General features: G+C 41.2%; 1 non-coding gene across 1 annotated transcript; it reads right to left on the bottom strand.

Annotated features, from left to right (window-relative positions):
- Positions 1-480: 480 nt before the first annotated feature.
- Positions 481-552, bottom strand: TRNAE-CUC (transfer RNA glutamic acid (anticodon CUC)). The gene has a single exon. It is a non-coding gene; the product is annotated as a tRNA-Glu (tRNA).
- Positions 553-22,619: the final 22,067 nt, after the last annotated feature.

Raw genomic sequence — 22,619 nt, 5'->3', positions numbered from 1 at the left:
CAAGTCCTTCTCCGCAGGGCTGCTCTCAAGGATTTCTTTGCTCAGTCTGTATAAATAGCTGCAATGGCCCTGGCCCAAGTGCAACACCTTGCAGTTGCCCTTGTTGAACCTTATTACATTCACATGGGTGCACTTCTTCAGCCTGTCCAGATCCCTCTGGATGGCTTCCCTTCCTTCCAATGTATTGCCTGCACCACTCAGCTTGGTATCGTCCGCAAACTTGCTGAGGGTGCACTCAATGCCATCGTCAATGTCATTGATGAAGATGCTGAAGAGCACTGGTCCCAAGACCAACCCCTGAGGGATACTGCTTGCAGCTGGCCTCCACCCTGACACAGAACCATTGATCACAACCCTTTGGCTGCATCCAGCCAGCCAATTCTTAATCCATTGAACAGTTCATCCTTCAAATCCATATGTTTCCAATTTAGAGAGAAGGATGTGGTGAGAGACCATGTCAAAGGCTTTGAAAATGATAGCTTCCCTGACCGGGAATCGAACCCAGGCCGCGGCGGTGAGAGCGCCGAATCCTAACCACTAGACCACCAGGGACTACTTAATATTTACCTTTTTGTCTTTCAGGAAAAATCATAGAAATCATAGAATCTTTTCCAATAGAGGAAACATTTAATTGTGAAAGCAGAAACAAATAAGATAAACTATCTGTATAGCAGCCTAAGTGAAAGAGTGGTGGTTTGGGTTAGGAGATGAGAGGGAGATTTTGCCACAAGGTGAGTGGCAACTTGAAGTTGGCAAGGACAAAGGCAGATGAATCACAGAATCACAGAATTGCCAGGGTTGGAAGGGACCTCAAGGATCATGAATCTCCAACCCCCCTGCCACACGCAGGGCCACCAACCATGCCACCTAATGCTAGACCAGGCTGCCCAGGGCCCCATCCAATCTGGCCTTGAACACCTCCAGGGATGGGGCATCCACAACCTCCCTGGGCAGCCTGTTCCAGTACCTCACCACTCTCTCCGTAAAGAATTTTCCCCTGACATCCAACCTAAATCTCCCTTCCCTCAGCTTAAAACCATTTCCCCTTGTCCTGCTGTCACTCACCCTTTCAAAGAGTTGATTTCCCTCCTGTTTGTAGGCTCCCTTTAGGTACTGAAAGGCTGCAATGAGGTCACCCCGCAGCCTTCTTTTCTCCAGGCTGAACAAGCCCAGCTCCCTCAGCCTGTCCTCATAGGGGAGGTGCTCCAGTCCCCTGATCATCTTCGTGGCCCTCCTCTGGACCCTCTCCAACAGCTCCCTGTCTTTTTTGTACTGGGGGCTCCAGACCTGGACGCAGTACTCCAGATGGGGCCTCACAAGAGGAGAGTAGAGGGGAACAATCACCTCCCTGTCCCTGCTGGCCACCCCTCTTTTGATGGAGCCCAGGATCCCATTTGCCTTCCGAGCCACAAGGGCACACTGCTGGCTCATGTTAAGTTTTTCGTCTATCAAGACCCCCAGGTCTTTCTCCACAGGGCTGCTCTCAAGGACCGCTCCTTCCAGTCCATATGGATGCCTGGGACTCCTCCGGCCCAAGTGCAAAACTCTGCACTTTGCCGTGTTGAACCTCATCAGGTTCACCCAGGCCCACCTTTCTAGCCTCTCGAGGTCCCTCTGAATGGCATCCCTTCCTTCAACCGTGTCAACCACACCACTCAGCTTGGTGTCGTCAGCAAAGTTGCTGAGGGTGCACTCAATTCCGTCATTGATGTAATTGATAAAGATGTTAAAGAGCATCGGTCCCAACACAGACCCCTGGGGGACGCCGCTCGTTACCAGCCTCCACCTGGACATAGAGCCATTGATGACCACCCTCTGTCTGGCAGCCTTTCAACCAGTTTCTTATCCATCGAGTGGTCCACCCATCAAATCCACATCCCTCCAGTTTGGAGATAAGGATGTGGTGGGGGACCATGTCAAAGGCCTTGCTCAAGTCCAGGTAAATGACATCAGTCGCCTTTCCCTTGTCCATCGATGCCGTCACTCCATCATAAAAGGCCACCAGATTGGTCAAGCCTGACCAAGGAACATAAATGGAAAGGGCTGAGGGAGGGTGAGCAGCTTTCCACCAGCTAATACTGATGTGAAACCTTCTACCTAGGGTGCTGGTTACTTGAGAGATCCTGTCTGGAGTAGTACCCTCCTCCTTCTCTTACATTTTTTTCTTTCCTTTTAAGCTTAGCTCAGCACAAGATAGCAAACAAAAAAGCTTGCTATATGGTTATAAACACCAGTGCAGACCCCTGACTTCTCACTCCCAGAGGATTTTTCTTCCTTAGAAATGAAATATCATTTGAATTTTTATATGAAATATTTAAAGTGGTTGTTTTGACAAGAGTAGGAAAAAGGCAAATTGGGAGATGGCAGCACAAACAAGAACACTAAAGCATCTGGAAGACTTCAAGGTAGGACTCTCTAGAGGGACAAAGAGGACATGATCTCTTCCTGAAGGAAGGTGAGAGTGCAGAGATGGGCAGGAATAAAAAGAGAACTGCATTTTTGAATATTTCAGGTGCTGAGTTCTTCCATAGCCTACTACCAAGAGGAGAAAAGCACTGGTTTTCAGGATTTGCTGTGGCAATATGGAAAGCATTGCATTCTCAGAAGGACAAGATTCACACTGTTAAGATCGATTCAAATTATGATTTGGAGAGCATAAACATCATTCTAAAGAAACATATTTCCCAGCAAAGGCTGTTTTATAGGCAGAAATCATTTAAAGATGCTCCTTACTAAAAAGCATTATACTTCAAGTGCTTCTCAAACTTTGAGAACACTTTGAGAAACACAAGGCCAGGAAAGGGAACACCAAAGACTTACGGTCTCATAAGACTTCATAGTTGTTTTCTATTGCATTTTCAGATATTCTGGTATCGATTCCTTTAGCTGGTGGATTTGTGAGCTATCTGAGAGTTGGAAGCAGTGAGTTACCAGCAGCTCATTCATAGGCATCACAAGGGCTTAGGCTATTGTGTCTCCGAAAAAAAAGAGAGTAGAAGATGCTTGTAGTGAAAAAAATAAGTATTGTACTTACATACAGAAGCAGTTACTGAAATATTCGTTAGTGGTGTTTTGTTTTGTTTTATTTTCCATAAATGAATGAGCTATTTTCATTCTAAACAAAAGACAAACTTAAGGATTTGATTATTTCTCAAATATTTTAGAGTTGCAGGTGTGAGCATAATTTCTACCTGTGTGTATACATTTTTAATTAAAGCAAAGTCTTACTGCTCTTGAAAGAAAATATGCTGCAATCAGACCATACAGCCACTTTTAATCCTGTGCAATCAGTTGAAAGAGCAAATGCAATCACAGAAGTAAAAAAAATAATAATAATAAAAAGGTGTTATTATGCCACATAGAATAGTCTTTTCTGAAAGACAAAAAACAAATATTAAGTAGTCTGAAATATTATCAATTTAGCATAATGTGGAAATGAGGAATGCGGTTTGGGAGTAATTTATTAGTTGAAACTGTTCTGAGTTGGAGTCTTATCATTTTATGTGGAGTATTAAACAATTCGTTTTTACGGGACTGGAGTTCCAGAGTTGTCCATCCAGTCTCAAATGCTTTCTTTGTTCTTAGCTTTTGTCACCAAAGAAAAAACATCGATTATACCAATTACATATAAAACTGAATCGGGTCTCTGAGACTGTGTACATCAGGTACCAAAATTAAAATATCTTGTTTAAATTCTAACCTACTTGAGCTTTATATGAAATCACTCAAGCCCACTATTTGGGCTCAGATATGTGAGCAAGATATCGTGCAATGATGTCAAGGAAAACCAACTAGTTATGCAAATTTAAATTATCTCACATTTTCCCCAGAATATACACATGCTCAGATGCTTGCCAGTAATCAGATAATAAGCATTAAGCAGCTACTCCACAGTAAGCTGTTGACATGCTGAAACCCACAGAAATACAGGAACTTGCCCTTGCAGATATATTTCTTGAAAAACAGCAACTTGCTGAGTAATTTTAGGTCTTCTCCACAGCTAAGAGGCACATCTCAGTGTTTCCTACCACAGAAAATACTAATTGCTGAATAAATTATTTTTGAAAGTAAACACAAACCTGAAACAACTGTAATAAAAATAGTATATTATGTCCATTCACAACTGGATACAGTACAAACACACACCAATTGGCCTGACAGAAATCCTTTTATCTTTGAACATACAAAAGCAGAAGCCCTGGAGGCATGGCTCTTGAGGAAGGCACGGTACTTCCAACAGAAATCAAGAAGTCCACTGAGAAACAGTGAGACCAGCTGGAAAACTGTCAAGTGACAATCCCAGAAAAACTCAGAACGGGGAAGCACACAGTAAGAGGAAGATCTGTCAACTGAGTGTCTCAGAAATACATCAAGGATCTCTAGTGAAAACTACATGGGGGGGGTCCATGTAGTTGTGTGGACCCACTTCAGAGATCCGTATCTATGGTAGCACCTTAGAACAGAAAGAACCAGACTGATGGACACCTTCAGTTAGAAGGACAGACCTTTTTTTTTTTTTTTTTTCTCCTCAGTTAAACTTCTTTAAGGACAATTATTTGGCTGTGAAATGTGTTGAAGGTAAGCAACATTTATGCTCAGCGAGGAGATAGAAGTCATGGCCCTGGCTGGAAGGCATCACCCAGAGCCACAAGGTAACCAGAGCAGCACACATTTGCAGGTTTTTTTGGTCATTTATGAGTGAAGATAAAAGGGGGAGGTGAGAACATAATCATATGCATCTAGCAAAAATCAGCAAATCAAGCAAATGTTGTACTGATCTTAGTAACCAGCCAAAAATGGCCACAAGGCTGGCAGTGGGAGATTTCAGTATATTGGTTGGTTCAGTCTGGTTTTGAGAATGGATGAAAATTTTCAAGAGTGGAAGATAATTTCCCTGAAAGTGATTTTGTATGATAATATCCATTAGTCTAAGGAATCGACTGCCAAAAATAAATAAATAAATAAACAGAACCAACCAAACAAACAAACAAAACCCAACAAAAACACAACAGAATAAGTTACAGACTCCAAAAAAGCAGACTGAGAAACCGATGGGAAGAACTTCTGAATAAAACCAACACCTTTGAAGATGAAGAACTGCAGGAGACTGACAGCTATTAAAAGAGGCTGTGTAAAATGTGGCGAACTATCCCACTGCAAAGGAAAAAAAAAATGAATTAAAACCAGACAAATACAGTTGTCTCATAAGCTCTTTAGAAACTTGAAATCAAAAAGATATCCTGAAAAATACAGGGGGAAAAAAAAGAGATAGTATGAGATGTAGGCAGAGTTGAAATCATCATGTACAGGATTAAAATTGAGGTGCAGAGTGCAAGGAAATAAAGGGAATTAAGAAAGAGATGTGCTAACTGGATTAAGAGTAAGAGAAAGATAAAAAGAAGTTTAGGTGTACCACCAATTTGAGAAAAGAAAAAGAAAACAGCGATTTATGTGTAATATGCATAAATGTTACTTGCTTTCTTTGCCTCAGCTTGGTGAGGAAGGATTAATTGCAATCATTTAATTATTGGCATTCATTTAAGAAGAGGATACAAGAACAGCAAAGAAGAGAAAGAAAATTAATTCTGACAAGACATACATTAAATCTGTCTGTTGAAGAGAAGTGGAAGAAGGAAAACAACAAGATTGCCTTTAAAAAGAAGGAAAAAAATCGAACCTAGAAAGTTACATATCCATCATCCCGGTTTCAATCCACTGAACGAATGGATCTACAGAATAACAGGGAATAAAAAAAGCCTGCGTAGATCTGTAAATAATGCAACCCATCAAAGGAGCCTACTTCTTCAGCAAAGTAGCTGGCCTTGTGGCTGAGAGGGATTGATATGATTAATTTTGAGTTTAGTGACACTCTCAGGGCTATTTTATCTAGATCCTCGTAGCCAAAGTGGGGACATATCCTGCAGATGCAATCACTAAAAGTAGGTGAATTGCTGATTGATGAAGTCCTCTTCATAGGAGTTAATCAAGGATTCGCTTTCACACTTCAAGGACATCAAAGTGTGGTCCTACAGGGGTCAGAGTAATTAGCAGTCTCAAGATTATGCTTAATAGCTGAGATGATGGAACAGAGAGTGTGATCATAAGATTTGAGAATGACATCAACATGAGGAAAGAGAAATCACAAAGAAGGACAGGAATGTAAAGTGGATTTCAGTGAGATGAAACTCAATAAAGCCATGTACAAAGAGCTAAATTTAGACAGAAGACTTTCATGTATAATGGGACATATCTGTCTGTTGGCACTTCAGGAAGGAATCATGCGCAGCTATAGAATGAAGTGATAAAAAAGTGAAATTTTATGCAAGGGTATATAAAACGTCATTAGTAAGATTAGATCATAATCATGACTATAGAGGGATAAAGTGGAGGTCAGTGTCTTCGAGGGACACTGAACACATGGCATCTGATGGGTGTTATCTGGTAGAGCAATAGCAAAAAGAGAAAGAGTCCAGAAGAGATCCCAAGAAGATGAAGGAGCTTACAGAAATGATTTAGAGGAAGGAAATGAGATTGCTTTGTGATGGTAGCAAAGGTAAAGCCAGCCCTCAAAGCAGAATATAATGGATTTAGGAATCTTCCACAATGCTCTCCCTTTGCCATTATTTTGCCAGGCTGTACTTCTGCTTCAGCTGTACTTCTGCAGTGGCTGTCTTTATCCCTGTTGTCTTCCATAAGTTTCACAGCTTTACTAACTCCATTGCTCTAGGAAAACCATAATACAGGTTTATGCCTGTTGATGAGTAAAGCTATGGTAGAAAGAAGATGCATACCAGCATACTAAGCCTTGATCATTTTTAAATATATACCATTATTCCCCCACACCACAGGCAGGATCCTTCTGCGTAGCAACTGAACTGATGCAAATGCATCAGTATTTATGCACATTCAGCTTTGTTTATTCATCAGTATTGGAAGGTGCATTAATACAGCAGATGGAAGTATAAATGACGGGTATCAATGGACAAAGAGGGTGGCTGCCTTCTCCATTCACCAGCCCTGGGGCTGTGTGAACCCAGAGCCACCTGCTGACACTGCCATGATGCTCTCTGTCAGAGCAAAAATCACTGGAGTTAGAAATAGCAGAGAAGCCTGAAACTTAGCTGTCAGGGGTGGAATTATGGCTGTAATACACAAGCTTCAAATGCCATTCAATTTGTAGTATTTTCTTCAGTCTGTGACTTCATTCTTGGAATGATAGAAATTATTGCAAAAGGTGTATTCTTCAATGCTCTAAGGACTGGCTGACATCACAGTTTAATGTGTTGATTAATAGAATTTCCCTATTTCCTTCTGCTGCTGATCTCTCAGTAACAAAATGTGAAATAGAAAACAGCCCATGAATGTCTTTACGGTTACCCTGCTACAGCAGTATCTCAAATCTTCTTCTTGTGCTCATTCATCCCTGCAGGAAAATAATTCTCTTGTGTTTAAAAAATAGTTCTAAGAATTTCAGCAAACAAAATGCTTCAATGCAGTGATTAGGTTGTGCTGTGATGGTGTACAGTCATGCAGTGTTATTTTTATTAAGAACAACTCAAACAGTTGGCATCTGAGAAACAAACACAGTGCTACAGTCCTAACTCTCCTCAGCCATGTCCAGGTGTAAATATAGGAGACAAATGTGGCACAGAGCTGAACAGGATCTACTTCTGTTTGCCTTATGTTTAACCACTTAGCCCTTCAAAATCTGCCTGTGCTAAACTGCATGCGCCCTTGACCGCATCGATCCTGTATGCATTATGCCGAATTGCAACTGTATTTCCTATCACTAAACCCACACAGTGCTTTCAAATAATTCTTTCTGGTTATAGCTGGCCTTAAAAGGATAGAAAGGGAACAGAATGAAGGCAGCGTGGCTGTGCATTGCAGTGTGATATTTCTTGGTTTTCCAATATTTTGAGTGTTGCTGAACTCATCGTTCTGGAAAGACAAGACTTATCCCTGTCACTGACTAGCTTAAAAGGATTCATGAAAAAAAATACATTGCCTCTGAAATTGTGGAGTTTATGTAGCATAGATCCGAAATGGATTTTCACAGGACTTGCAGCATTTCAACGCTATGGCTAAGTAGTATGCCTTGTTTCTCAGTGATACAAGAGGCACATCTAAAATGCCCTTGTAAACTTGGTGTTATGTGCAGGCAGGTATGTAGAATTCCCTGCAAGCAAAGAGTCATAGTTTAACAAATCTGTTACACATGCCATAAGGCTGCAGCCACTTCCCATGGTTATAGACCAGCAATTCTCGTCAGTGTTTTTTATGCCTGAATTTGCTATAATGAAAGGATTGGTACTGGAGAGAATTTGGCATGACGACAACTCAAGACTCCTCCCTAGGAATATTTGCCAGACTCAGTACCTGGTTGGGTCCTCTTGGGTTCCACTGGGTCAGTGGGTCTCTAAGTGTGGAAGAAGATGACTCATAAAGCAGAGCTCGGAGCACCATTGTGATTTCCTGCTATATGACGAAGAACAATAAAGTCCTCTTTCCCTGCAGTTTGGAGGAAAGCTAGCCAGGAGGCTGATGGCTCCCACAAAACCTGTGTGTTTTGGCACAAGTCTTAAAAAGCAGAGGTATTTTCCTCAAAATCAAAGGAGTCCTGAATTTGACAAGTTCCTTTTCCCTGAACTTCTGCTCCTGAAGTGCTTGCTGTACATGGATACTTGTGCTGTCAGATTTAACTCAATGAAACATTTGTATAGCCAGTTTTAAGCTCAGGTACATAAGCTGTCCTTTCAGGAGTGGTATATTTGATGTGAGATGGGATAGTATTAGGCAGCAGAAGGGCTGAATTCCCAAAATGCTCAGCCAGGGCTCCTGCAGAACAGCAATGAGATGAGACAGGACGTCTGCACCTTCTCACAGAGGGTGGCTGTGAGTGTAATTGCATTGTGTTGGTGTAGGCGGCTCTGACAGAAACTGCAGCTGAATACCACCAGTTTTCCCTGCTGAACTTTGTACTATGTATGACAATACACACAAACACAGCAACACAGAGAACTGGCCTTTTTTTTTCTCCGAGAGTCCCAGCACATGGACAAAATAAAATTTAAACAAACACTTAAATCACACAAGAAAAGAAGCAGACAAACAAACAAACAGAACAAAAAAAAACAGCCAGTACCCAACACGACCAGTTAGGTCAACAAAGTACAAAATCAGGCCAGATTCTTAGAATTTGTTCAGAAAAGTCTCTTTCTTTTTTTTTTTTTTTTTTTCTTTTTTTTGGGAGGGAAGAATGGTAAACATTCAATCGTTTTGATTCCAGTATTTGAGAAAGGAAAACAAAAAAATCAGAATTGGTGCCTGGTAAGCTGCTGCGCTCTCTCTCCCTCATGTATTATTTTTCTTATTTAGCTGATCCCAGCCTTTTTTAACCCAATTGTTCTTCATCAATTTTCAGTGTTTCTCTTAATGAAGATAATTCCCAATATCCCCCACCTACGTTGTTTCTACATTCTCCCCAGTATTCCCTCATGGATATCTGCTACCCGTTTTTCAGCTCTGGAGTCCCCCATCTTCTCTGTCCGTTCTCCTTTGTCCCAGTCAAATCTCAGTCTCATTTCCATTTCAGTTTTTAACTGAAAATCTCAATTTCTGCCTGTGAACAAGAGTTTAACTAAGTCAGATGGTGAAAAGGGCTTTAGGAACAGAGAAGGAAAATTTTGCGTTTCTTCTCTGGGGACCCCAACCAGATCAGACTTGGTTGCTTTGCTCTCATTGTGAAATATTTTCACACAAGTATTACAGACTAGATAAGTTTCAATCTACTCTTTTTAGAGTTACACAAAAGACTGCGCACTAGGCATGTTTTTTGGTCAAGTTTGTTCTGCTTTGATTAGTAGAACTCTGAAGAAACTCATATACTAATTTTGCTCTTCTGATCTTCTTGCTAAATTTTCCTGAAAATCACTGTGTTCTGTCTCTCATGACTTTTGCATTGCATATCCCTCTTTTATGAGTTCTCTTTGAGACAGATTTCTCAATAGCTATCCTCTTCGAACTATGACTGGTTCTAAACCAAATGGTCATGTTTTGGCACACACCCTTTGAGGCAGATACCCTTACACTGATTTCAGCTTTTCTTCACCAGCTCTAGTTTCATCTTATTCCATTTCATTGTGCATTTGTTTCCCTCCTAATCCATCTTTTTGGTTGCTCCATACAAAAATCAGCTAGACTTTATTTCTGTTCGGCCTGGAATTTACCACAGGAGCCCTGTACAGCACAGAAGAAAAGTGTGTATTCCAGCCCTGAGCAGCTGGAAAACACAATTACTAGAGAAGCCTAATTCCCCAAACAGACCATGTTCTTGCCATCCTTGGGAAAGAAAAATGTGAACTAATGAGAACCATGAATCTAGTATTCTGATTAAAAGATTTTCCATATTTCTCTGCAGTGACAAGAAGAGAAGGAATTCTTTTTCCAAACCATAATCTTTGATTTGGTTGAGCTTCTTGTGCTGACATTTCTATATTCAAAATTCAGGCAATAAATAGGTGCCTAAAATTCCATAAGGAAGAGGAAGATGAGATGAAGATTTTTCCCTCCTTCTAGGAAGGGAACAAATAATCTGAGAGGAGCTTTTTTTCCTGGAATGATGACCAGTATTCATTGCTATGTGTGCTGGGAGCTGCTTCAAAACAGAACCCCCTTTGGGCTGTTTTAGCTCGTATCACACCTCCCTGAAGTACTTGGTGGCATTCTGCTTGCTGGAATGAGAGCTTGGAGCCAGCTTCCCAGCACTGACGTGCCACAGTGTGGGAGGTTTCCAGTAGTAACATGCCACTTGCTTGGATAAGGAGTACACCACATGTTACAGAATATTACTTTCCCCATTGCATTTGCCTTGCTTTTCCATTTGGTGTTTTTAAAGGAACTGAAATGAATGCATTTTCTAGAATATAAAAATATTCTTAATGCATTGGCTACTTGCATAATAATGACAACAGGAATAGTGGGATGTGTGCATAAATCACCATATTCTCATGGCTTTGCACACAAAGATCTGTTGACTGTGTTACCTGTTGCTCGTCAGCTGTGTGACATCTTGAAAGGAAGGGAAAGCATGAGAACTTCATTGCTGAAACCTTCATTGCTTCCAGTACTGCATGTGATGTAGCAGCAGGCTGTCCATTCAGAGTAAATGGACTCCAGAGAAGTTATGCACAGAGATGGGATATTCAATCATAGTTGCACTAGAAGTCTTGAAAACCATGCGTCTTTAACTGCTCTGATGTACAACCCTCTAAATCACAGAATGGCCCGGGTTGGAAGAGACCTCAAGGATCGTGAAGCTCCAATTCCCCCACCACAGTCAGGGCCACCAACCTCCCCATTTAATACTAGATCAGGCTGCCCAATGCCCCATCCAACCTGGCCTTGAGCACCTCTAGAGATGGGGCATCCACAACCTCTCTGGGCAGCCTGTTCCAGCACCTCACCATTCTCATAGTAGGGAACTTGTTAAAACTGAGGCAGGAGGAAACCTCTTGCATGCTGCAGAACCAAAAGACCTTCTCAGAAGAAAGTCTAGATGAAGGCTAGAGTAGAGCAGCTGCAGCAGCTCTGTGGTAGCTTTGTTCAGGTGAATCCCTAGCACATGATGCTGAGTGCCTGCAACAGGACAGAATGCATTTGTCTGTAGCCTTCACTGTGCATCAACACAGCTTTGAAAGGGAAAAGCTTCTTCTCTAGTCATGTCAGGCTGGGGAGTGTCTTCTAATTTTTTATTATTATTAATTTTAATTATTTTTGTTTAAGTCTTTAGTATGGAAAGCCTAGAAGGGCTAAAGTAAAGTGAAAACTAATTACTTGTGGCACTCTATAATGTATTGTGAAAATGTAATATCCATAGAGAAAGAAATCAAGTTAATGAAAAATTGATGTTGTTACAGGCAGCTCTATTATACAGTGTATCTACTTGCTTTTATCAAAAGCTTACAAATATCTGAAAGAAAAGACTAATGAATCATTCATTAATTCTTTTAAAGGGTTCAGTGATGAGCCTGTGACCCATTTAATGATTTTATGTTTTTATTTTCAGATTTTTTTTTGTTATAGATTTAACTGTCAGTGCTACTTTGAAGGGATGGACAAGTTAGAGATTGGCTTTGTTTCTCCCATTTCTCATTACCAGCAAGACATCAAGAAGTAACAAACTTTACAAAGCTAGTAGTTGATTCTGCCTCACAATTTGGCACAGCGTCTTGATGCTAAAAGATCTTCACTATCTAGCTTCTATTCAAAGAATGTTTCCACAGTTTAGTATCTAAATGCAGGAGAGCATATCCCACTTTCCTTTCTGGTGAAGATCTTAAGAATCCTCCAGCTCCTTCTCTTCATCTTGGCAGCCCCCAGTTGTGTATGTGGGCAAAGATGCTCAGGCTCTGGTACTGGTACTGCATCACACATCCACATATTACTTTGCACAACGCAAACAAAACAAAGAAACAACAACTGCAGAGTCATCAGATGGCCCTTTCATTCAACTGGGGTGAGCAGACGGTTTTGGTATTCCCATGCTACTTGATATGTGCCTGATGGAAATGCAATTGGATTCAGAGAGGGATTTTTTGCAGGAAAAGGACATTGGAGTAGAGGAAGGAGGAAGGACAAGGAGGATATTTGGGGTAATTAAAGTGCATGCCTAAGAGTCATCTAAAAGAACACCTCCATGACATTCATCTACAAACACTGTTTGTCCATATTCCCATTGACAGTGACATTTCTCAGTTCATTTACACAACAAGGAACCAGTTCACTGAAGAGCTGTATTTTATTTGTATAAGAAATAAGGCATACTGTATATATTCAGATCCAGATTTCCTTTAATGATTTACAGTTTCAGCTCCTTGTGTTTCCCTGTCCATACCTGGCAATAAGCAGAGATCATTATCAACATGAAGAAAGCACCAAATGAGAGGAATGGGATTTATAAAAGATTTATTTTCTTAAACCCCTGGACAAAATACTGTGTGATGCAGGCTAGTGAAGTGCACCTCTTGCTGTGTCAGGGACCTCAGCCAGTCTGCAGAGCCTGCACTGCACAGCAATAGGAAACGTGCTTTGCTTAGCCAAGGACTCTGAGACAACTTCTGCTTTGTTAAAAATCCCACTTCATCTTAAACATCTTTATGGGCTAGATTAAAAGATTCAGCTGAGAAAGTCATAATGCGGCAAACAATAGGCAAGCCCTTGACTTCAGAGGAGGGGTTCCTGAGTTCCTGCCAATCACAGCAGGGCAGATACCTCAAAGACACTGCTAGGAAGGCAAGCACTGAGGAACATGTTGCCATTATTTGTCTCCAACTTGCTCATTGACTGTCTCCCAGTGCTGCTGAATCTTTTGTAGATTTTTTCTTTTCTTTTGCATTTAAACTTATTTATCTGTGATTATCTATCTATCTATCTATCTATCTATCTATCTATCTATAGCTAGCTAGCTAGCTAGCTAGCTAGCTGTCTATCTGTCTACTTGTTTATAGTGTTTTCCATTTTAACAGTGTTCTGGAGCAATTCTGTGCTTAAAGGTAAAGTTGCTATAAAATTTCAGGTTTTAGATCCTACTAGACCGAAGAAGATCATGAATTTCATGGATTTCACTCCTCTCATGCAGTGGGCGGTTGCCCAATGTGTTCTCTGTGAGTACATCAGAAAAACAGATTTGGTTAATCTGACCAACAGAAAGAAAGAACACAAGATGGAGGAAAATCAACCCTAATAAAAACTCTAAAGACCTACACCCCTTACCTAGGGCAGGCCTAATCTGTCTCCAGTTCACTCAGCTTTTAGCACTGGAATTTCCCTGGTGACAGGGTCTCTCATAGAGATGCTAGGCCTTATCTTCTCTGTGTTCTACCTGCTAAAACAGCCAGACAGCAAGTGCTCAATTCCTGCTCCTCCTCTGGTTTGTCCTTTCAGGATGAATAAGCACAAGAGCAATCTGAAATTATTGTCCTCCCTATGCAAATATACATATTCAACTTCCACTTGACTCATCTTCTCACAGATTCACAGCAAACATTGTGTTAAGAACCAGGTGGAGCATATCATAAAATGTTACTGAGCCAGCTCTCCGATTATGCATGAAAGGTCAGGCCCAAGCATTTTATTATTCTGTTAAAATCTCCACTATGTCATATGAATTCATCTGTCCTTTTATTGCAAGTCATTAATTCAATTGCAGAAAATGATGAACTGCATTTACTTAGAATAGTTCTAGACAAAGATGTTTTTCACCTGCACTATTAACATCCCTATGTTTATTGAAATATATTTGAATTCAGATCAAGCATCTGAGTGGAAATTTATTTTTCAGAAAGCCATTTTTCCTTCCCCCTTTTAGCTAATAAATTTGACTGTTCTGGGTAAAATTTGTCTTCTGATAATACACAATTACAATACATCTTTTCTCCAGTTACTACAAAAATGAAGGCATCAGCAAATTTGCAACTTGGTTAAATCAACTAGGAAAACAGTACGTAATATTTCCAGAAGTTGTTAGATTACACATTAGTTAAGAGCATTTTGAAATTTTATTTACTGAGAGAAATATAGACCAGATGCTTTTTACTTGAAAAAAGAACTGGAATTTATCAAAATTCCTTGTACATGACATAACTGTAAAGTAGGATCCTCATGTATCTATTTATCTGTCTGTAAACTTATTTTCAGATGGCAAAATGAATCTAGCAGTGGACATCCGCAGTTATACTATACTCAAGGAGAAATAATGTCTAGGATCATACTTGAATAGGGAAAAAATCCAGGATTTTAGCTCCACAGGATGGATCTGTACACATAAAAGCAGACAAGGGACTGCTGCCACATTTTTCAGCAGCCCAGTGTGAGCTATTGTGTTCCCTTGCCCTTTGTCCCTGGACTAGGCTTTTCAAATGATGCATGTTCCTTTTAGCCTCTGATAATTTGGGGAGGTAGGCACCTAAGTATTCTAATCATCTCCCCCACTGAGGTTTTGTATTGAGAACACACACGGTTTGGTTCATGAATCAGTGTATGAAGATAGGCTGAGAGAGTTGGGGTTGTTTAACCTGGAGAAGAGAAGGCTCCAGGGAGACTTTATTGCAGCCTTCCATTGCCTAAAGGGTGCCTTACAGAATCATAGAATCATCAAGTCTGGAAAAGACCTCCATGATCATCCAGTCCAACCACCCAGGGGATTGAGTGTACCCTCAGTAAGTTTGCAGATGACACCAAGTTGGGAGGTTGTGTTGATCTGCCTGAGGGTAGGGGGGTCTTTCAGAGGGATCTAGATAAGCTGGATCGCTGGGCTGGGGTGAATGGAATGAGGTTCAACAAGGCCAAGTGCCAGGTCCTGCACTTTGGCCACAAGAACTTCATGCAACACTATAGGCTTGGGAACGAGTGGCTGGATGATTGTGAAGAAGAAAGGGACCTGGGGGTGTTGGTTGATGCTCGGCTGAACATGAGCCAACAGTGTGTCCAGGTGGCCAAGAGGGTCAATGCCATCCTGGCCTGCATTAGAAATAGTGTGGCCAGCAGGAGCAAGGAGGTAATCATCCCCCTGTACTCAGCACTGGTGAGGCTGCACCTCGAGTACTGTGTTCAGTTTTGGGCCCCTCACTACACGAAAGACATTGAGGCCCTGGAATGTGTCCAGAGAAGGGCAACGAAACTGGTGAGGGGTCTGGAGCACAAGTCTTATGAGGAGTGGCTGAGGGAGCTGGGATTGTTCAGTCTGGAGAAGAGGAGGCTCAGGGGAGACCCCATTGCACTCTACAACTTCCTGAAGGGAGGTTGTGGTGAAGAGAGGTTTGGCCTCTTCTCCCAGGCAACGAACAGGACCCGAGGAAATGGACACAAGTTGTATCAGAGGAAGTTTAAGTTAGACATGAGGAAGAACTTTTTCTCTCAGAGAGTGGTCAGGCACTGGAATGGCTGCCCAAGGAGGTGGTGGAGTCGCCATTCCTGGCAGTGTTCAAGAGGCGTATGGATGAGGCACCGCAAGATCTGGTTTAGTATCTTGTGGTAGCAGTGGTAATGAGAAGACAGTTGGACTAGATGATCTTATAGGTCATTTCCAACCTTGTGATTCTATGATTCTATAATTCTATCCGTTTACCACCAATATTTCCCCTCTAAACAATGTCCCTTTGTACAATATCTAAATGTTTCTTGAACACCTCCAGAGATGGTGACTCCACCACTACCCTGGGCAGCCCATTCCATTGTCTAACCACTCTTTCAGAGCAGGAATCTTTCCTAGCATCCAACCTGAATCTTGCCTGGCACAACTTGAGCCCATCCCCTCTAGTTCTATTAGTAGTTATGAGAGAGAAGAGGCTGCCCCCACCACACCACAACCTCCTTTCAGGGAGTTGTAGAGAGTGATAAGGTCTCCCTTGAGCATCCTCTTCTTCAGGCAAAACAATCACAGTTCTCTCAGCTACTCCTTATAATGATTGTGCTCCAGATCCCTCATCTTTCCTGGCACCTGGTCAGGCTGACAGGCCTGTAGTTCCCCAGATCCTCCTTACAATTCTTCCTGTAGATATGAGTTACAATGGCAAGCTTCCATCCTCTGGGACCTCTCCAGTTGAGCAAGAGCACTGATAGATGGTGGAAAGTGGCTTGGCAGTTACCTCTGCCAGCTCCCTCAGCATCCTTGGGTGGATCCCATCTGGCCTCAAAGACTTGCGATAGTTCAGGTGGAGTAGTAAGTCTCTAGATGTTTCCATCTGAATCATGGGGAGTTCATTCTGCTCCCCATCCTAGACTTACAGGTCCAGGAGTAAAGTACCCTGAGGATAACTGATCTGACTTTTAAAGACAGATGTAAAGAAGGTATTGAGAACCTCAACATTTTCTTTATGCTCTGTGGTGACATTCCCCACTGTATCCTGTAAAGATTCTCCTTAACCCTCTTCTTACTGTTAATATGTGTGTAAAACAGTTTTTTTGTTCTCTTTTACCTCAGTGGCCAAGTTGAGTTCAAGCTGGGCTACTGCCTTTCTAATTTCCTCCCTGCATATCCCAACCACCTCTTTGTACTCACCCCAAGTTATTTTTCCCTTCTTCCACAGGAGGAAGAGAAGGTGCAGAAAGACTGTTAGGGAATGTAGTAGTAGAACAATGGCTTTAAGCTAAAAGAGATTAGATTTAAATTGGACATCAGGAAGAAACTCTGTACTCAGAGAGTAGTGAGGCACTGGCACAGGCTGCCCAGAAAAGCTGTGGGTGCCCCATCCCTGGAGGCACTCAATGCCAGGTTGGGTGGGGCCCTGGGCTGCCTGATCTGATGGGGGAAAGCCCTGTCCATGACAGGGGGTTGGCACTAAAAGATCTTTAAGATCCCTTCCTACCAAACCATTCTATGGTTCTATGAAATTCACCTGTCTCTGACTTTTTTCCATCTTTCAGTAATGATGGCTTGAGAAGGCTGAAGCAGGCTCTGCATCAGCTGGGTCCTCTCTGGGAATTGTTTCCGTTTCATATCATCCACATGGAACAAAGTGAGGATTAGTCTCAACTAACTTCATTTAAATTAATGTAGAAAATAATATACTAAACACGTAGGTGGTAAATTGCAACCATTATCAGCTTCTGCACTCTGGGTCTTGCACCTGTGTTATGAGAAAAACAAAAGCAACAACAGGAGAAACTCTCTAGCACTTGATCCACAGCAGGACAAACCTGGTTTCCTTGCCTACTGCAAAGCACATCCTAGTGGGGAAGCTGGCCTTGGAGGAGTTTATCAGAGTTACGAGGTAGAAAATTGCCTTACTTATTAATCATTTGCAATTGCAAACAATTCCTTCCCCATATACGTTATTTCGCTAGTCCCTGTAAAATTCTTCCCTCTGAGGCACTGTAACTCTGGATATTTAATTCCCCTACTGGGAACTTCTTCGCTTACTTCATTTAATAGCTCTCCTACACTCTGTTCCAGCAGATAATCTTCCAAATGATTTCTTACAGGACCATGCCATGTAGTTTAACAACATGAAGAAGCTGGAAATGGAAGACACCAATGCTAAAAACAAGCAAGCAAGCAAACAAACAAACAAACAGAAAAAAAAAAAAAAACAACAGGAACTGAACTAAACAAAACAAAGGAAAAATCTATTCAAAATATCCAGTGAATAAATTAAGTATGAATTCTTCTTGCTTTAAGACAGTAAATCAAGCTAGAGGCATCTGTTCCCATTGGAGTGAGATCTCTGACAGCCTCCATGGCTTCAGAGCTGTTGGGATGACCTGCCCTTTTCCACCCAGGAGAATCTGATGGATATCATGTCAGTCAGTGTTTGTCCTTCATTTACCTGCTACTGTCCAGACACATTCTGCAATAGCTTTACCATCTCCCTTCCGGCCACAGTTACAACAATGGGTGATAGCAGCCCAATAGCCAGGGGTGTCCACAAAACTACACTGGCCCCAGTGAGGACAGTTCCTTTCAGTGTGGTAGGCTCCATGATACAGACTGTGACCTCTTGCAGCCAGGAGAACTCTGTGACCTGCTGTTAGCACTACCAATGAAGACAAAAAAGCTGGCTCTGAAAATGAAAAACTCAATCCTCTTGGGTTTCCCCAAATTATGGATTTTGAGCATTTCTGCTGCATGAAGTTTTAAAAGCTTTCTTTACATGCTGAGATAGAAAATATTACTGCAGTGCAGGGTATTCTCTCTCTGCTTCTTTCCAGACAGCATATAACTGTCAGTGAAGAGCCCACACAGATTTGTTAGCTTGTTGTCTTCATTTCAATACCAGTTTTGGCCTCCTCCTTTTTAAGAAGTCAGACTTAACTTTGCAATTACCACATAATTGCTGTGTATACAAATTCAGGTAAATGTTCTTGCAGAACTTGAACAACTCCTCATTATTTCAAATATGTACGAATGAGGCCTTTTTTGACAGCAAATGAAAGACCAAATATGTTAGCATCGTGTTATGAAATGTGCTTAGTGAAAGTAAATATAAAAGCTGACTGAAGCAATATGCTCAGGATGATTTATACAGTTATTCATTATTTATTATTACTTTCTTGTTATAAGCATCTGTGGGAGTGTGATGCGCTGGGGTTAAATACCTCCTGTACCCTTATGGGGGAATCCCAGGCTTAGGGAAATGAGTTGGCTTTGAAGTTGGCCTTCAAAAGAGGGGACATTTCAGCTAGATACAAAGAAAAGGTTTTTTTTAAGATAAGGGTGGAGTGAGACTCTGGAACAGGTTGCTCACAGAGGTGGTAGATGCCCTGTCCCTGGAAACACTCAGCATCAGGCTGGATGGGGCTCTGAGCAACCTGATCTAACTGTAGGTGTCCCTGTTCATTGCAGAGGAGTTGGGTCCCTTCCAACTCAAATGATTGTATGATTTATTACTGTTCTGTAAAAATAAGGGAAGAAATTAGGTCTTCTGGATATTCAACTAACAAAACACGATTTCAGCAAAAAGTGTTAGAGAGGATACACTTTGAATGGTGGCGGGACAGAGAGGAGTAGCTTTGGACAAGAGGACGGGAGCATTTAGGTTGGGTTTAGGTAGGAAGAAGATCTTTGCTCAGAGGGTGGTGAGACACAAGCATGGGCTGTCCAGAAAGGCTGTGGATGCCCCAACCTTGGAACTGTTCAGGGCCAGGTTGGATGGGATCCTGAGCAGCACAACATAGTAGATGGCAACCCTGTCCATGTTAGGAGGCTTGGAAATAGATGATCTTTAAGCTCCCTTCCAACCTAAGCTGTTCTGTGATTCTATGCTTAAATGAATGAAAAGCTTGAGAAAAATTGGCAGTCTGCTTTTTGTAGTTTCATTGTTCCATCCTCTGTCCAAAATGCATATAACCTGCACATCTCTGCTGTTAGGCAAAATAAGGAGAGTGAAAGTGCTGTGAGAGACAGACTGAACAGTGAGAGAATTCCATGGGGCAGGTCCAAAGAGAGACAGCTTCTGCTTCCTAGGGGACTAAATCTTTATTTTCCTCTTGCAGAAAGCATCGATAAAACAAAATAAAACCCAGCAGAAATTCTTCTCTTTAGAAATATCTGTCCAGGGCCTTCTCACTGTAACTGCCAGGAGACTGATACTTAGGGTAATTGCTAAACAGAGAATCATGACTTCTCTGGCTCCATGAATGTCTGAAGATTGGTGAGACAGACTGTTATATTGCTAACAAAGAACACCTTCCTTACAGTACTACAGGTTGTATGGCATGCTCTGGTGGATGAAAGCATTTCTTGGAAGCTGCACACACAATCACACTGGCCTGCTCTTCTGTTCCATCCCTTTACAGTGCTCACTGAGCTAAGCTTTCCCCATGGGGAAGTATAGTTCATAAAATTTAGGAGCTAAAAATACAATTTATTATGCAGAGCCATTTGGAACATAATCTGATGTCAAATGGAATATCAGGGATGGTGCTACCTGGCAAATAGACAAGAATACAAGTGTTTGAGAGATTTTCTTGAGCTATCCACAAAAAGTCAAAGCTACATGTGAAGGGCTGAAAGTTCTTCCCTCATTAAGAAAATCAACCTATGTTTTGTTGATTTTTGTTTTGTTTTGTTTTCAGTAATAAGAGGTGAAAAACTTCCCTTTACAACAGAAAGTTGTTACATTGAGCTCCCACTTAACACATGTACCAGTGTTATATGATGTGGTTAGCTTGCACATAGACAAGAATCGGGAAGAATTACTCAAGAAAGTGCAACTATTAAAGAGTTAGAAAAACTGGGGGCCATACTGAGAGATGCGATGGAGGGCTGTAAGTTAGATGCACTACAATTACAGATTTGGTATCCTATTCATTTAGAAAACAATATCTCTCTGACTATCTTGAAAGTAATATCTGATAATTTAATTCAACTTTTAAGTTTCCAAAATATAATGATTCTGTTCCTTATTTTGTAAGAACTATCATCTTTATGTATATAATTTTTCCATTTTTTTCTTTAAACACAACTTCATTAGCATTCTTTTATCTCAAGAACACATAGACGTCAAGATGGCAATTGAAACCTGCAAATACGAAAACTTCTCATGCAAATTCATAAACATCTGAATACTGGAACAAAAAGCTCTGCTTCTACAGATGGTGAGTTATGCAGGAAATATGTAAAATACTTCAGCAGATATTTAGTCAGAGTTCCAGTGCTTCTTTGTATAACTAACACTTTTTGGTACATTTGCTTTTTCTCTGTACTTCTAAAACACTGTGAGTGGTGCCAGAATGTTGTGAATCTCTAATTCCTAATAAAGTCAGGAATTCTAAATACAAAAACTGTTCTTGACATCATTCCAAACAATGTCTTGTATCTGATTGAATACATGATTCAAATTACCAAATGTTAAGAGTCTAAGTTTTCCGTCTAGCCAATAGAGAGGTAAATACTTCCAGAAAACTAATTTGAGTACTAAGTAAACAGTATGAATGGTTCCTCAATGTCATTATTTCAATTAATGTACAAAAGTTGCTTTTCAAGAAATACATTTCTGGACTGATTATAAAATAAACATTTCATTTTTTTCGCTTTGTAGTTATTCATGTTGCTAATTATTTGCACCTTAGCATATTCTTTCCTATAGACTTAATAAGGTAAGGTAGACAGAAGAAAAAGCAAGCTGATGTAAAAAAAGACCACCAAGACAAATACACAGGGGAAAGAAGCCTCGGTTGAAACTATTTAAATGCACAGTGTGAGTACTGTGACCTTATTCTCTTTCTGATGAGATCCATGATTGCTTTATTAGTTAGACCTGAAAATTAGTAGCTACAGGTAAATCAGAGGGCATACATTTGTAGTAGTGATTTAAAAAACAGGTATCAAATTACTTCATTTGAAAGTGTTTGGTAGCTTTTTTTCTGCCTCATTAATTAGGGAAAGGAACCACTGTCCTATCAACCTGAGTGCAATCAGTAATGTTGTGCCCTAAGAAATACACTGGGAGGTTCAGGAGTAAAATCTCAGTGAAACAAGAGCACACCTGGGTGCCAAGTAGAGATGATGAAGTACATCCTTTTTAATAAATATCTGGGCAGATATTTTCAAGTCATTGTGTGGTTAACAGTCTGAACATCTACGTTTCTTAGTTTACTGTTGAAATCAGTCAGGACTGAGAGCTTATAAAGAGAGCCTGAGGAAACACAGAAAGGACAAAAGGGAAAAATAAATAAAAACCTGGGGGCAGTGGCTAGTTTCCCAGATAGTTGCATTGCCATTGCCAGAGGGATCTCAGTAGGCTGGAGAAACGGGCTGACAGGAACCTCGTGAAGTTCAATAAAGAGAAGTGCAAAGTACTGCATCTGAAGAGGAATAATCACAGGAACCAGTACAGTCTGAGAGCTGACAGACAAGAAACCACCTCTACAGTGGAATCTGAAGGGTCCTGCTGGGTACCAAGTGGACCATGAACCAACATGGTCATCAGCATTCTTGGGAGCCTGAGGGGGACTGTTCCAACAGGTACAGGAGGTCATCTTTCCTCTGTACTCAGCAATGGTGGGACACATCTGGACTCCTGAGTACAAGAGAGACGTGGACATGAAGAGTCAGAGAAGTTTTGGAGAGACTGGATGTCTTTCATGATGAGAGAGCAGGGACTGCTCAGGCTGGAGAA

The sequence above is a fragment of the Phasianus colchicus genome, chromosome 2, assembly GCF_987193195.1.
Source record: "Phasianus colchicus chromosome 2, bPhaCol1.hap1.1, whole genome shotgun sequence".
NCBI classification, from domain to species: Eukaryota; Metazoa; Chordata; class Aves; order Galliformes; family Phasianidae; genus Phasianus; species Phasianus colchicus.
This window is presented reverse-complemented; position numbering and strand designations above follow the sequence as displayed.